We start from the raw sequence: 10,691 nt of genomic DNA, 5'->3' as shown, positions 1-10,691 counted from the left end.
TTGTACTGTACACCCATGCTTCTGCATTTTTAAACATACAGATATGAAAAGGGCTGATGTGAAAAAAACATTTTCTTCAAGGCTTCTCTTGTACCCAAGTATTGGTTTGGTTTTTAATTTGTGTGTTTACACTGACCAGTGTGGCTTATGGTCTCCTTTATGCAGTGACCAAAAAAAGCCTGTCTGCACAGCAGTCAAATCTGACCAAAAGCCTGTTGCAATGAGCTGAAACTTGTGCTTAATTCACGAGGACTGGGCTAGCTTTCATCAGAGGCACTCCGGAAACTGAGCTTATGGTGTGGGTAACAGTACTTGTTTTCTGCATTTGTACCAAAACAGAGCTTCCCAAAGAAGAAGATGTGGACATCTCATGCTGTTCTTGGAGGGCAGAATTTGCCACGTCCCATGTATGAATGTGTGAGTGAAGCCATAGAAAACAGCTGGCCCTGCTGTGATGTTTCTGTACCAAACTGTCCAGCATACTGGCACTAGCTAATGGGCAGCTTTTTCAAAGTATAGTAGTTTCCATATGTTCTTGAAAAGAAAATCCAGGTTCTCACTTCTTTCCCTGTGGTAGGGTTTTACAGGTGCTAGTTTTACAGAGTATTTACTGGACATCTTTTGATAAGGTCACTACCCTGTGCGATCACTGCTGTAACTAATAATCATGAGCTCTTAGAGGCCTCTGTGCTATAAGCTTTTGACTCCAGACATATACTTCCAGTTCCTGTTTCGTAAAGGTCAGGTCTTGATTTAATGGGTTGACAGATGCATGTCCTCCTGCAGCGCGTACTGACGGTTACATTATTTCCCTTACACCCTGAGGATGTTCTTGACTCATCTTTGGGGTGAGAGGATGTCCGTTGGTGCTCTCCCACTACGTGATAGTTGCTGAATGAAGTGTTGTTGCAGTTAGCACCATCTTGCTACAGCCTGCAGATTTGTCTGAATGGTCCCTGCTGCAAGACAGTTATGAGTGGCTTTCATGTATGAAATTTCTACTGTGCATGAAGGCAGAAAACAGCTGAAGTCAGATATTTCTGCCTCTTCACAGCTTGGACCCTTACAACTAAAACCAGATTTGGTCACACTCATTTATTCGAGCACGTCTTAATCTAACAGCAGAGGGCAGCTTTGCACACACATTCTGTGCAAGCTTATCCTGCAAAATCCTAATTTTTTGAATCTTCCTGTCTGGTGACGTGATGCAATGCAGCATTTTGTCCAGACAAATTTGGTACAGTATATAAGACAGGATCAGTGGGGCAGCAGTGGTATATGTTTCTACTGATACCTAATTTTGTTTTTTTAAATCCTGTGTGTTTGGTTTATTGTGATGACATGATTAGAAGGATTTCCCTTTTCTTTCTCTCCATCCCTCAACACAAACCAGGTATATAGATAAACCAGCTGCATTGTGCAACTTAAGCTCTGCAACAGAATGCAACTGAATGCCATTCCCAGGCATGCAAGAGAAGAGTTTTCCCCTGCCCAGCTGTGATTTTTCTGGATGAGCTTTGCTAGCTGGAGTGAAAGGAGAGCACCCGTTAACTGCAGTAGGGATGGAAGAGAAATCTGTACCTTGACTCTGCCTGGAGTTGGGCTCTGGCTGTGATGGCCTGTGTGAGGAGGGCCAACCAAAAAAAAAAAGGGGCAAGATGTTATAGGTTGGTTACAGGATGCAGTTTCGTTGCTGGTTGAAATTCAGCTTAAGGTGGCAAAATCTACACAACCTGTTGCAATCCTGTAGGTGATGTGGAGTGAGCTGGTGGGGTCTCTCACGCCTTGGCGGCAGCTATTTGTATTGTAGTGACACCCTGGCTTGAGACCAAAGCTTAACTACTCCTGCACCTCAGAAGTGGTTTCTCTCTGCTTCCTGGGATGTGTTTGCAGGGGGAAAGTGTATGTTGATGCTGTACAAGTAATTGGAAGTTTTCAGCCCTTGTAGCTATCAGCATTTTTCCAAACATTCAACTTGTTAGTAAGAAATTCTTCAAAGTATGCTTAAAACATGGCAAGTATCTGGAGAAAGAGAGCTGTTTAATAAAAGATACTGTCTCTGCAAACCATGCTTCTCCTCCTTCCTTAGGTCAATCTGGGTATGCTACACCCTGTCAGATAGCCTGGAAGATACAGAAATTTGCTGTAACAAACCAATCTTTGCCTGTTTTGGCACGTATGTTAAAGAGCGTTTCCTGGAGCTCTGAAACAACCTGGTTAGCATCTTTTGTTGTATTTAATATTATTTAATGAGAAGGAATGTACATTCAGCTTTGATGATTAAAATGACAATGATTATTGCATGAATTTGTTAATTATAATGCAATGACTAATTAAATGGAGAAATGGAGAAAAGGGATTCTTGAGCAAGCATGTTCTTTGAGAAACTCTCCTCTGGTGTTTTTAATTGATGGTACATGCCTAATCAGTTCATAGCAGTATCTCATTATTGGTGGGAACAGTCTGGTTTTGATGGAAGTTTACTTTCACCACACATTGACCTGGTATAATGTAATTGCTTGGTCCTGTAAGTTACCACAGTGAAGACTACCAACTCCTAGAGTTAAGGAGGTGGAAGTTTTTGCCTATATAAAGAAGAGAAGCCCCATCTGACCGCAGGTTGCAGCCTCCATGTTTATTGAGTTCTTCTGTTTCGGGTGTTTGCTATAATGACACTCAGCTAAATTTGCATAACCATGAGGGGTTGCTATTTGATGACATTTCATTTGCTTTTATCTCACCATCTAAAGTTTTGAGCTTTAACATCAGGCCCCTTGGCTTATGTTAGAAGTTGTCTGACAGAACTAAGGGCCCTTTTTTACCCCTCTGTAGGGATGTTATCTGCTGGCCATTGGCACTGGCAGAATTCTTAGCATGAAATTATTGTTATTACTTCTGTATCAGCAGAGATGTGTGTGGCACTCTGAAGAATCTGTCAAGATGAAGTCTCTGCTTCTGCAAGCTCACAGTCTGCGGTCCTGATCCTGTAACTTACTCTGCATGGTCCTTTCCTCATGGAAACCTAAGCAGTCAAGAGCAGGACATTGGGACAGTGACACAGGAAGGGAGAAGGTAAGGTTTAGGATAGTATGATTGTTTTGGTAGTTATTGGGTGGGTGTTTTATTTATCTGAATTACATATGAAGCTCCAAAGCTTGCTCCTTTTCTACATCACATTATTTTTAGACTGATTGGCTAATCAGTGCTAGTTACTAGTATCATCAGGAGAAATCAGACCTCAACCAACCATAGACATGCTTATAAATCATGAAACCTACCAAAAGAAAAAAAGGTATTAAAGACACTCTCTATAACTGAAAAGATTTGAAGCACCACCCCGCCTGCTCCCCCTCCAACTGAAATCAAGTAACATGAACTGTCGAGCACTGGGTTAATTACTCTGCTGGCAGCCCTGCAGTTTGTAAGTGCCTTCTGCATTGCAAATGTAAGAAGCAATCTTTCAGAAATCTGGCTTGCGGTTTGATAGCAGCTTTAAAAGGAACTCTGACTGTTCTGTCAAAGCTTACTAATCAGCCTATGCCATAGTGCCTGAAATTTGGTGACCCCATCATGCAAATAGGAACGCTGGGACATAGGTATTAAGCAGGCATAAATAAGGCAAACAGCTTAGAAAGCAACACAGTGAGTCAGCGTCCATCCTTGATGTTGGATTGCAAACTGTGAATACATGACAACCTGATAAAACAGTTGAAAACTGGAGAGGTACTTACTTTACTGAGAGAAAGTTGTAGCCCGGTTTTGGACAGCTGACCCATCCTTAAAAACAATGCAGCCTTTTAAAGCTTGCTTCTGACGCTCAAAGTCCTCGTGGTTAGACCAGATGTTGACCAGGATGGCTCTATCCTCCTTTTTCTGCTTTGGAGCCAGTATCTGGAAAGGAGAGGAGGATATGCCTGGAAGGAGCTGGCTACATGGTAGCCTTATATCCAGAAGGTCAGATGATCAGACTGGTGTATCCTGCCACCCTCGGAAACCAACAAACTGTCTGGTTCTTAGTGGGGAGCTTGAGCTAACTACTTGGGCACCTTGGCTTCCCTGGGCAACCCTGGAAGTAAGTGCTGATAAGTTAAATTGGTTTTCTAAAGCCCACAGAGACCCTGGGAGGGAATGTATTGATATTGAGGCAGTGATCTCCCCATGCTTTTTGTCATAAAATGTGAAGCAGGGAGAACAATTGGCTCCTGTGTAGAATCCCTCCCTTCATTTTGGTTGTTTCCAGGACGCTGTTTGTTATGACACTCTGCCAAGGTCAGGGGCAGTGTTTTCTCTGCTGGGTTGCCCTCAAAATTTTTCAGCAGGCCTGATAATATTGTCATTAGACTGTAGATCTTTTCACAGGTGGATGTCTCCTACCTTAGGCAGCACATTTCCAATAAAAACAGTGATCTCACCCTGATTTTAAAGAAAAAAATTAGGAAACAGATTGCAGTCCGACAGAACCAGCAATAGCTCGACTCAGGATCCTTCATGGCCTTTCCTTTTTTTTAATCTTACTGTTCAAATCCTGCCTCCCCAGCTCCTGGTAATATTGCAGGTGTTGTGTGTTGTCGTGTCTCAGGAGGTGACAACACAAGCTTTGTTGTTGATTGATGCAGCAGGGATTTTGTACATTCAGAGTATTTGTAGGTCATCATAGTATTTGTAGTCACCAAAGTATTTGTAGGAGTCATCACTCTGGGCTTTTGAAGAAATGCTGCTGTAAGACTGATTCACTGGAGCAGCATAGATTATCTTCATTTTGGGGAACTTAACTGCATTTTCCTTTCTTCTTGGAAGACCACATTATTTTTGCTAATATCAAAGAATATCACCCTTGTTGACATGGCTGTTTAGGGCACATACAGTACAGCTGTGCTCTTGTGAAGCTTCACAGGACTCAGGGACCAAAGACACGGAGCTAATGATTAGCTAGACATACTGTCCTTTGCACCAGGGCCCAATGCAGTCCACTGCTAATCACCTTTCATTGCTCATAAGGTGTGAGAGTGGTCATATTTCCAGTGGGAAGTGCAGGAACAGAAATCACTTTGCCATGAGGCAGAGCTTTGTGGGCAGTCTTGGATGCCTGATGCAAGGCTTCTTCCATTGCTTCCCAAAATGATGGTCTCCTCTGGCAGAGTTCAGGCACTGGGAGTGTTTTTGGCTATTTTCTGGCTAAATAGAAGTCTGCTGCAGCCAGGACTTTCCAATTTAACATCTTGCAATGAACGTCAGAATTCACATACACCAAAGCTCCTTTTTCTTTTTAACTTGCTGTGTGAAGGTCATACAAAATAATTCATTCGCTGCCCTTTGCTGGGTGTCTTCCAAAGGTGGAGTGCCTGCCTTTTGCTATCTAAGGGGCTCAGCATTTTGGCTTTTCTTTTTTTCAGTGTTGAAAGGTTAACATTTGTATTCTTTTCGGAATACAAAGGAAATGTGTCATCGCAGAGGCACACAGCGGAGTTAAATTTTCAGGGGTGGCACTGCACATAGCATCCAGGGACAGAGGTACCGAGGCGTTTGGTCCGATGCGATTGGGAACAGGGCATCAGGTCTAGATTCAGGCCTGTCTCCTTGGGACAAGGTAGCACTCGCCATTCCTGCCAGCCCATCATTTTGCCTAGACCTCCATATGACAATCGCAGAAGATGCCGAGGCTGCGGTAGCGTAGTGTGCAGCAGCAATGAAAGATGGGAATCTGCGGGCCTCGGTGTAAACACCAGCTTTTCCCAGCAAAGCCCCGTTTGTCTTGAACTTCCTTTTGGCGGAATGTTTCCCGTTTCTCCTTGCCTTCCTACACCTATCTTTTATAGACCAAGTGGTTCTGCAGTTGTCAAGCTTGGTTGTAAAGCACTGGAAGGAAACCGGGCCCCGTGTTGAGGGAGCGTGCCTGCTGCCCAGAGCCGGGCACCGGCGAGGGGAGGCACGGAGAGCCTGCAGAGCCCCATGTGTTTTGGCTTCCCAGAGCCGGTGCCACTAGATGGCAATGTGGTACTCCTGCAGCTGGGACTCCCCTTTTCTTTCCTGTAAAATTTCTTGCTTTTTCTGTGTTTATCTCTGCCAAACTGATGATTGCACCCACCACCCCGGCAAGAGAACAGAACAAAATCATTTCATAGAACATTACAGCTGTTGTGCCTTTTTCTTGTCTTTCTTTTTTCCTTTTTTCCCCCCAGTTCTTTGTCCCACAGCAGGGTGCAGAGGTTTAAAAACCTTCTTTCTTAATCGCTCTCCTTCTAAAAACAGAGAAAACACAGCCTCTTGGGAGCAATTAGCTGTGAGAAAAGCATTTCTCAAACAATTGCCAGGAAATATTGTCTTGACCGATATTCTTGATGTAACACTGTCATTCTCAGTACTGTTATTCTAAGATACTCAACTGCAAAAACAGCAGGGTACAGATCTGTAATATATGATCTGCAGCTTACCACCTACCATACCTTTTTATATCCATTTACTTTCAGTTTGTGTCCTCCCCGCACCCCCTGTGGCTATTCTGTTTAGGAGAGTGAAGAATTATTTGTGACTCTCCTCTTGTGACTAGTGTATCAGGCCAAGGCTGTGACAAGACACGGCTGAAAATTAAGGTTATACCTCTGCTGCCTGGGTTCCTGATTGAAATTCAGTGGCAGTGTGCCGCGGAGGAGGTCAGGCTGCACGCTTACAGCGATCCCTTCTAGCCTTAAAACCTGGCAGCCTGGGAGTACGTGAGGTTGGTGAAGCCTGAATTTCAGTGGGAGCAGCTGGAGAGCCGGGATACATAAAGCAGGCAGCAGAGGTACATTGAGACCAGGGTCTCGACCCTGAAAGCCCTCTCCCCATCACTGTATTCATGGAAGATGGACCAGGCTGTAGGGTGGGGAGGGGTTGGAGCAATGGTGGTAAACTTCAAGTGCTAAAAGCCAGCATTAGCAGTGGCTGGGAACCACTGCTAGCTAGCCAGCTAGCTAGCCAGCTAGCTAGATGTACACGCATGCATGCCCATTTGCATGCACAGCCATAGCTGTTTGTATTGAGCGGTTCAAATTTTGTCCCTCTTTACATAAATTCATGGAGATTTGAGAAATGAGCCTCACTCTGTGGGACAGGGTGTGAACTGAAGCACCTTCTGGAAGACAGACAGCAGTGTAATCCTTTCATTCAACCCTGTCTGCAGCTGCTTTTTATAAACTTGGCATAAATACATACTCAGTGAGGCCAGGCCTGTGTAGCTGGAAAATATTTTCCACCATCCAGAAAAACAGAAGATTGGAAAAAGAGCCCAGAAATTGTGCATAACATGGAATGGCCTCGCTTGTGGTTTTTTTCCATGACTTCCTCAGCTCATTTTTCTGCTGCCAATTTTAGAAGCCCATAAGTCATACTTGTTAAACTTTCTCAGTTAAAATGTAACTCTAAGAACAAAGTCATATGATAAGTTGCAGCCAAATAATCCTTCCAGAGCCTCTGACTGGGGAAAAGCTACCCTAATCTGGCCAGCTTGCGAACCTGCATGGGCTCCTGTCCCGGGAGAGGCAGGGCTGAGGGGGCAGGTTCGCAGCGTGAGGGCCAGCCGCACTGCCCTCCCTGGTGAAGGCTTCCCCATGGACTTCAGCAAGCATTTCTCCCTGCTTTTGCTAGGGTAGTCAGGCCCGTGGTGGGTTACGTTGCAGGACGGTCATTGCAGAAATTTCAGCTCCTCCTCTAGAAGGACTTGAAGCAGGAGGCGAAGCAGAGGCTGGGGGGGTGCGGCAGTGGGGGGCTGAGACGCCGTTGTAGGAAGGTGCTGCTACGTCAGGGTGAAGGAGCTGAGGGGTGAGGAGAGAGCAGGTTGCCAAGAGTGAAAGTGAATTTGCTGGAGGGTGTGAAGAAAGGGTATCCTTACTTCACTGTGTTTTGAAGCATTGAATCAATACGGAAGTACTCGCGTGCCAGGAGCAATATTTTTGTTTGCCAGTTTTGGTCTCTTTTATAAGGTGATTGTGCTTACACCGGGCCCCAGATGGTTGTCTTGAAGTGCCATCCCTTGTCCAGGGTCTGCTCTGTCCCCTCGCACAGAACCCATCCCCGGTCACTGCTGCGGGGGGGGATCGCTCTGAAGGCACACAGAGCGGGATTTGGCTGTCGCCCTGCGGGCAGCGGTGCTCCGGCCTGCCTCCTCCTCCTCCCCGCTGCAGGGGGCTGGCAGTCCCGGCCTGGGCCCCTGCGACCTGGTGGCTGGGGAGGGCAGGGAGCGCTGGTCTCCCACCATGGCTGCCTTGGGCAGCCGCTGTGCCAAGGGTGTGCGAGTCCGGCAGCGCGCGAGGGACCGGAGCAGGCAGCGGGGAGGGAGGTGAGAGGAGGGAGTGGAGCCGTGGGGGGCTTCTCGGTCTGCTCACCCTTCCAGCCCTGCCTCCCCCTTGTGCTGGGGGTGGAGTAGCACGGAGAGTCTCCCTCTGGAACAAAAATATAAAAGTAAGAAAATACCTCTATTTTTCCCCCTAAATATCAGCTTTTGAGTTTGGTTCTGGCCCTCGGTGTAAACTGGGAGAGCGTCTGGAGGAAGTCGGGGGAATCACGCTGCTGCAGAGCGGCTGCCAGGAGCGGCGGGCCCCAGAGACCGCCTTTCTGCGGCAGGGCGAAACGCCCTCACGAAGCCTGTGTGGTCTTCACGGGAAGGGAGGAACTGAGCAAACCCACTGGAAACCGGCAAGGCTGTTGTAATGTTTTTTGGACAGCCGGTTTCAAAAACCAGCGACTGCCTCTCTCTCTCTCTCTCTCTCCCCCCCCTGGCAGCCACTTCCCGTGCCATGACATTGAGGGAGGTGGTGGTGACTGATGTAACCGCGGCCGGGCAGAGTCACTTGCCCAATGCGCAGAGGCTGGCCGACGGCCAGAGAAATTTGCTAAGGCCGGGTTTTCTCACAACGGGCTCCCTGTCCCTGTGCGCATACCTGTAACTGGGCCAGGTGCTTGGCACGGCCGCTTCCCCAGCCGAGTACATGAGGCGGCGGAGCTGCCCAAGCCAGGAGGAGGAGGAGGAGGAGGAGGAGAAGAAGAAGAAAAGGAAGAAAATTTTGTTCTTGTCCCATGTGAATGCAGACTTGATAACGTCCCTAGGCATGCGTTGTTTGTGTCACCATATTGTAATTAATAACGATGCCTGTTCCCTGAAGCCAGCTGTTCTTTGTGCTAATGGTGGGAGGCGTGGGGGAGAGGGTGAGGAGAGGCCTAGTAGATTTTTGCTGGATCACCACCTTTAAGTTATTGTGACAGACCTTTAAAAGGATCTCTTTGTATGAACTGGAATATAATGCTCAGCTGGGCTCTTAAATTCTGGCTCTGTTGAGAAGAGAGATCCTTTCATATCGATTGTCATTTCGTATGCAGTTCAGGCACCGACTTGTAGAAAATCTGGGCCAGGAGAGATATCATTAGGTATTTATGGGGGTTTGGTTGGCTCAGCAGTCAGTTTTTCCATTGTCATGCCGTGACAGTAGTGCATTACATACACCCTCAGGAGACATCCTTCTGCTTCCACAACAATAAAGGACTTTTTTCTTTTTCTGACTCATCTTCAGCCTGAAAAAAAAAACCAACCACCACCAGTAAATATAATTAGCAACAGGCAGATATACTGTACGTAGCTCTCAGAGCCCATTGGGATAGTTCCTGTTAAAATGTATGCTCGTGGTTGCTCACCCCAGGCTTAGACCTCCAGCTGCATTCCTGATTACACTTAGATGTTTTAACATAGCCTGGTGATGTTGTAGGCTGAGGAGCCATTTCTAGTTTGGATAAAGAGGAGGAATATATTTAATGCTGGGATTGCCTTTCATGCACACACAGGAGCTTTGGCCAGACTCGCAGCTCACGAGGCAGGGGAGTAAGAATGGCTGCACTGTGCCGGATGCGAGCTCCACTTAGCTCTTTATCCTGCCTCTGACAGGGTCCAGCAGCAGATGCTGTGGGAAGGAGGACAAGAAACAGAGCAAGTCTAGACTGATCCTGCCCCAGTGTGCCCTCTTGGCTCCCAGCACAGCTATTCTTGCTCACCAAAGGACGGGGGAAGAAGCAACTACTGCCTTAGTCCTTCCGTTGCCCAGCCTCCTCGGGCCCTGCTGCGCCGTGGCCCCTTTTTGCTTTGCTTCCCAGATGTGGCTCCGCGTGGGATGGAAAGCAGACCCAGGTCTGCTCTGCTTTGCTTTGGATCCACATGGTCACGTGAGGATTTCTGGGTTAAATGTGTCCTGGTCCCCTCAGTATTTCCCTTATGTAAGCGTGATGGAGCCGGGAGCAGGTGGCGTGCAGCTGGGCTCTGCTGTCTGCCAGGTGGGTGTTCCCTTACGCCGCAAGCCAAAGTCCGCGCCATCCCAGTTAGGGGCTGCTGCCTGTCCTGCGTGTGCCATTGGAGCACCGCGAAGCCAGGACCCAGCCTTTGGGTCCATATTTCACCTCAGGGCGAAGGCTGACGCCAGTCACATGGCTGCGAGCGGGCCAACTGGGAGATTAGTACAGCTTTGTTTATTTATTTATTTTAACCTGTGACTAAGATGGGGGAGTATTTGGATCGGAGCTGCTCCTCCCAGAAAAGTGCTGTTTATATTTCAAGTCTCCTGAGCAGCGTCAGTCGGATCTGAAGGGCTCATAACCCAGCAGTGGTATGTGGGCCCTGCTGGCATGTCCTCACGTAACCTGGCATTCACGCTGCTGGACAGAGCGTGGGCTGG

At 47.4% G+C, this 10,691-nt stretch overlaps 1 long non-coding RNA gene across 6 annotated transcripts in view; it reads left to right on the top strand.

Moving 5' to 3' along the window:
• The first annotated feature begins 2,907 nt into the window (after positions 1 to 2,907).
• Positions 2,908 to 10,691, top strand: part of LOC142406997 (uncharacterized) — a 60,699-nt gene continuing 52,915 nt past the window's right edge. For all 6 annotated transcript variants that reach the window (XR_012774774.1, XR_012774775.1, XR_012774773.1 and 3 more), the window contains exon 1: positions 2,908 to 3,072. This is a non-coding gene — a long non-coding RNA (uncharacterized LOC142406997). The remainder of the gene's footprint in view (positions 3,073 to 10,691) is intronic.

This window comes from Mycteria americana, chromosome 3, assembly GCF_035582795.1.
Source record: "Mycteria americana isolate JAX WOST 10 ecotype Jacksonville Zoo and Gardens chromosome 3, USCA_MyAme_1.0, whole genome shotgun sequence".
In the NCBI taxonomy this organism is placed as follows: domain Eukaryota; kingdom Metazoa; phylum Chordata; class Aves; order Ciconiiformes; family Ciconiidae; genus Mycteria; species Mycteria americana.
Note: the sequence above shows the minus strand (reverse complement) of the source record. Positions and strands in the feature narration are given on the sequence as shown.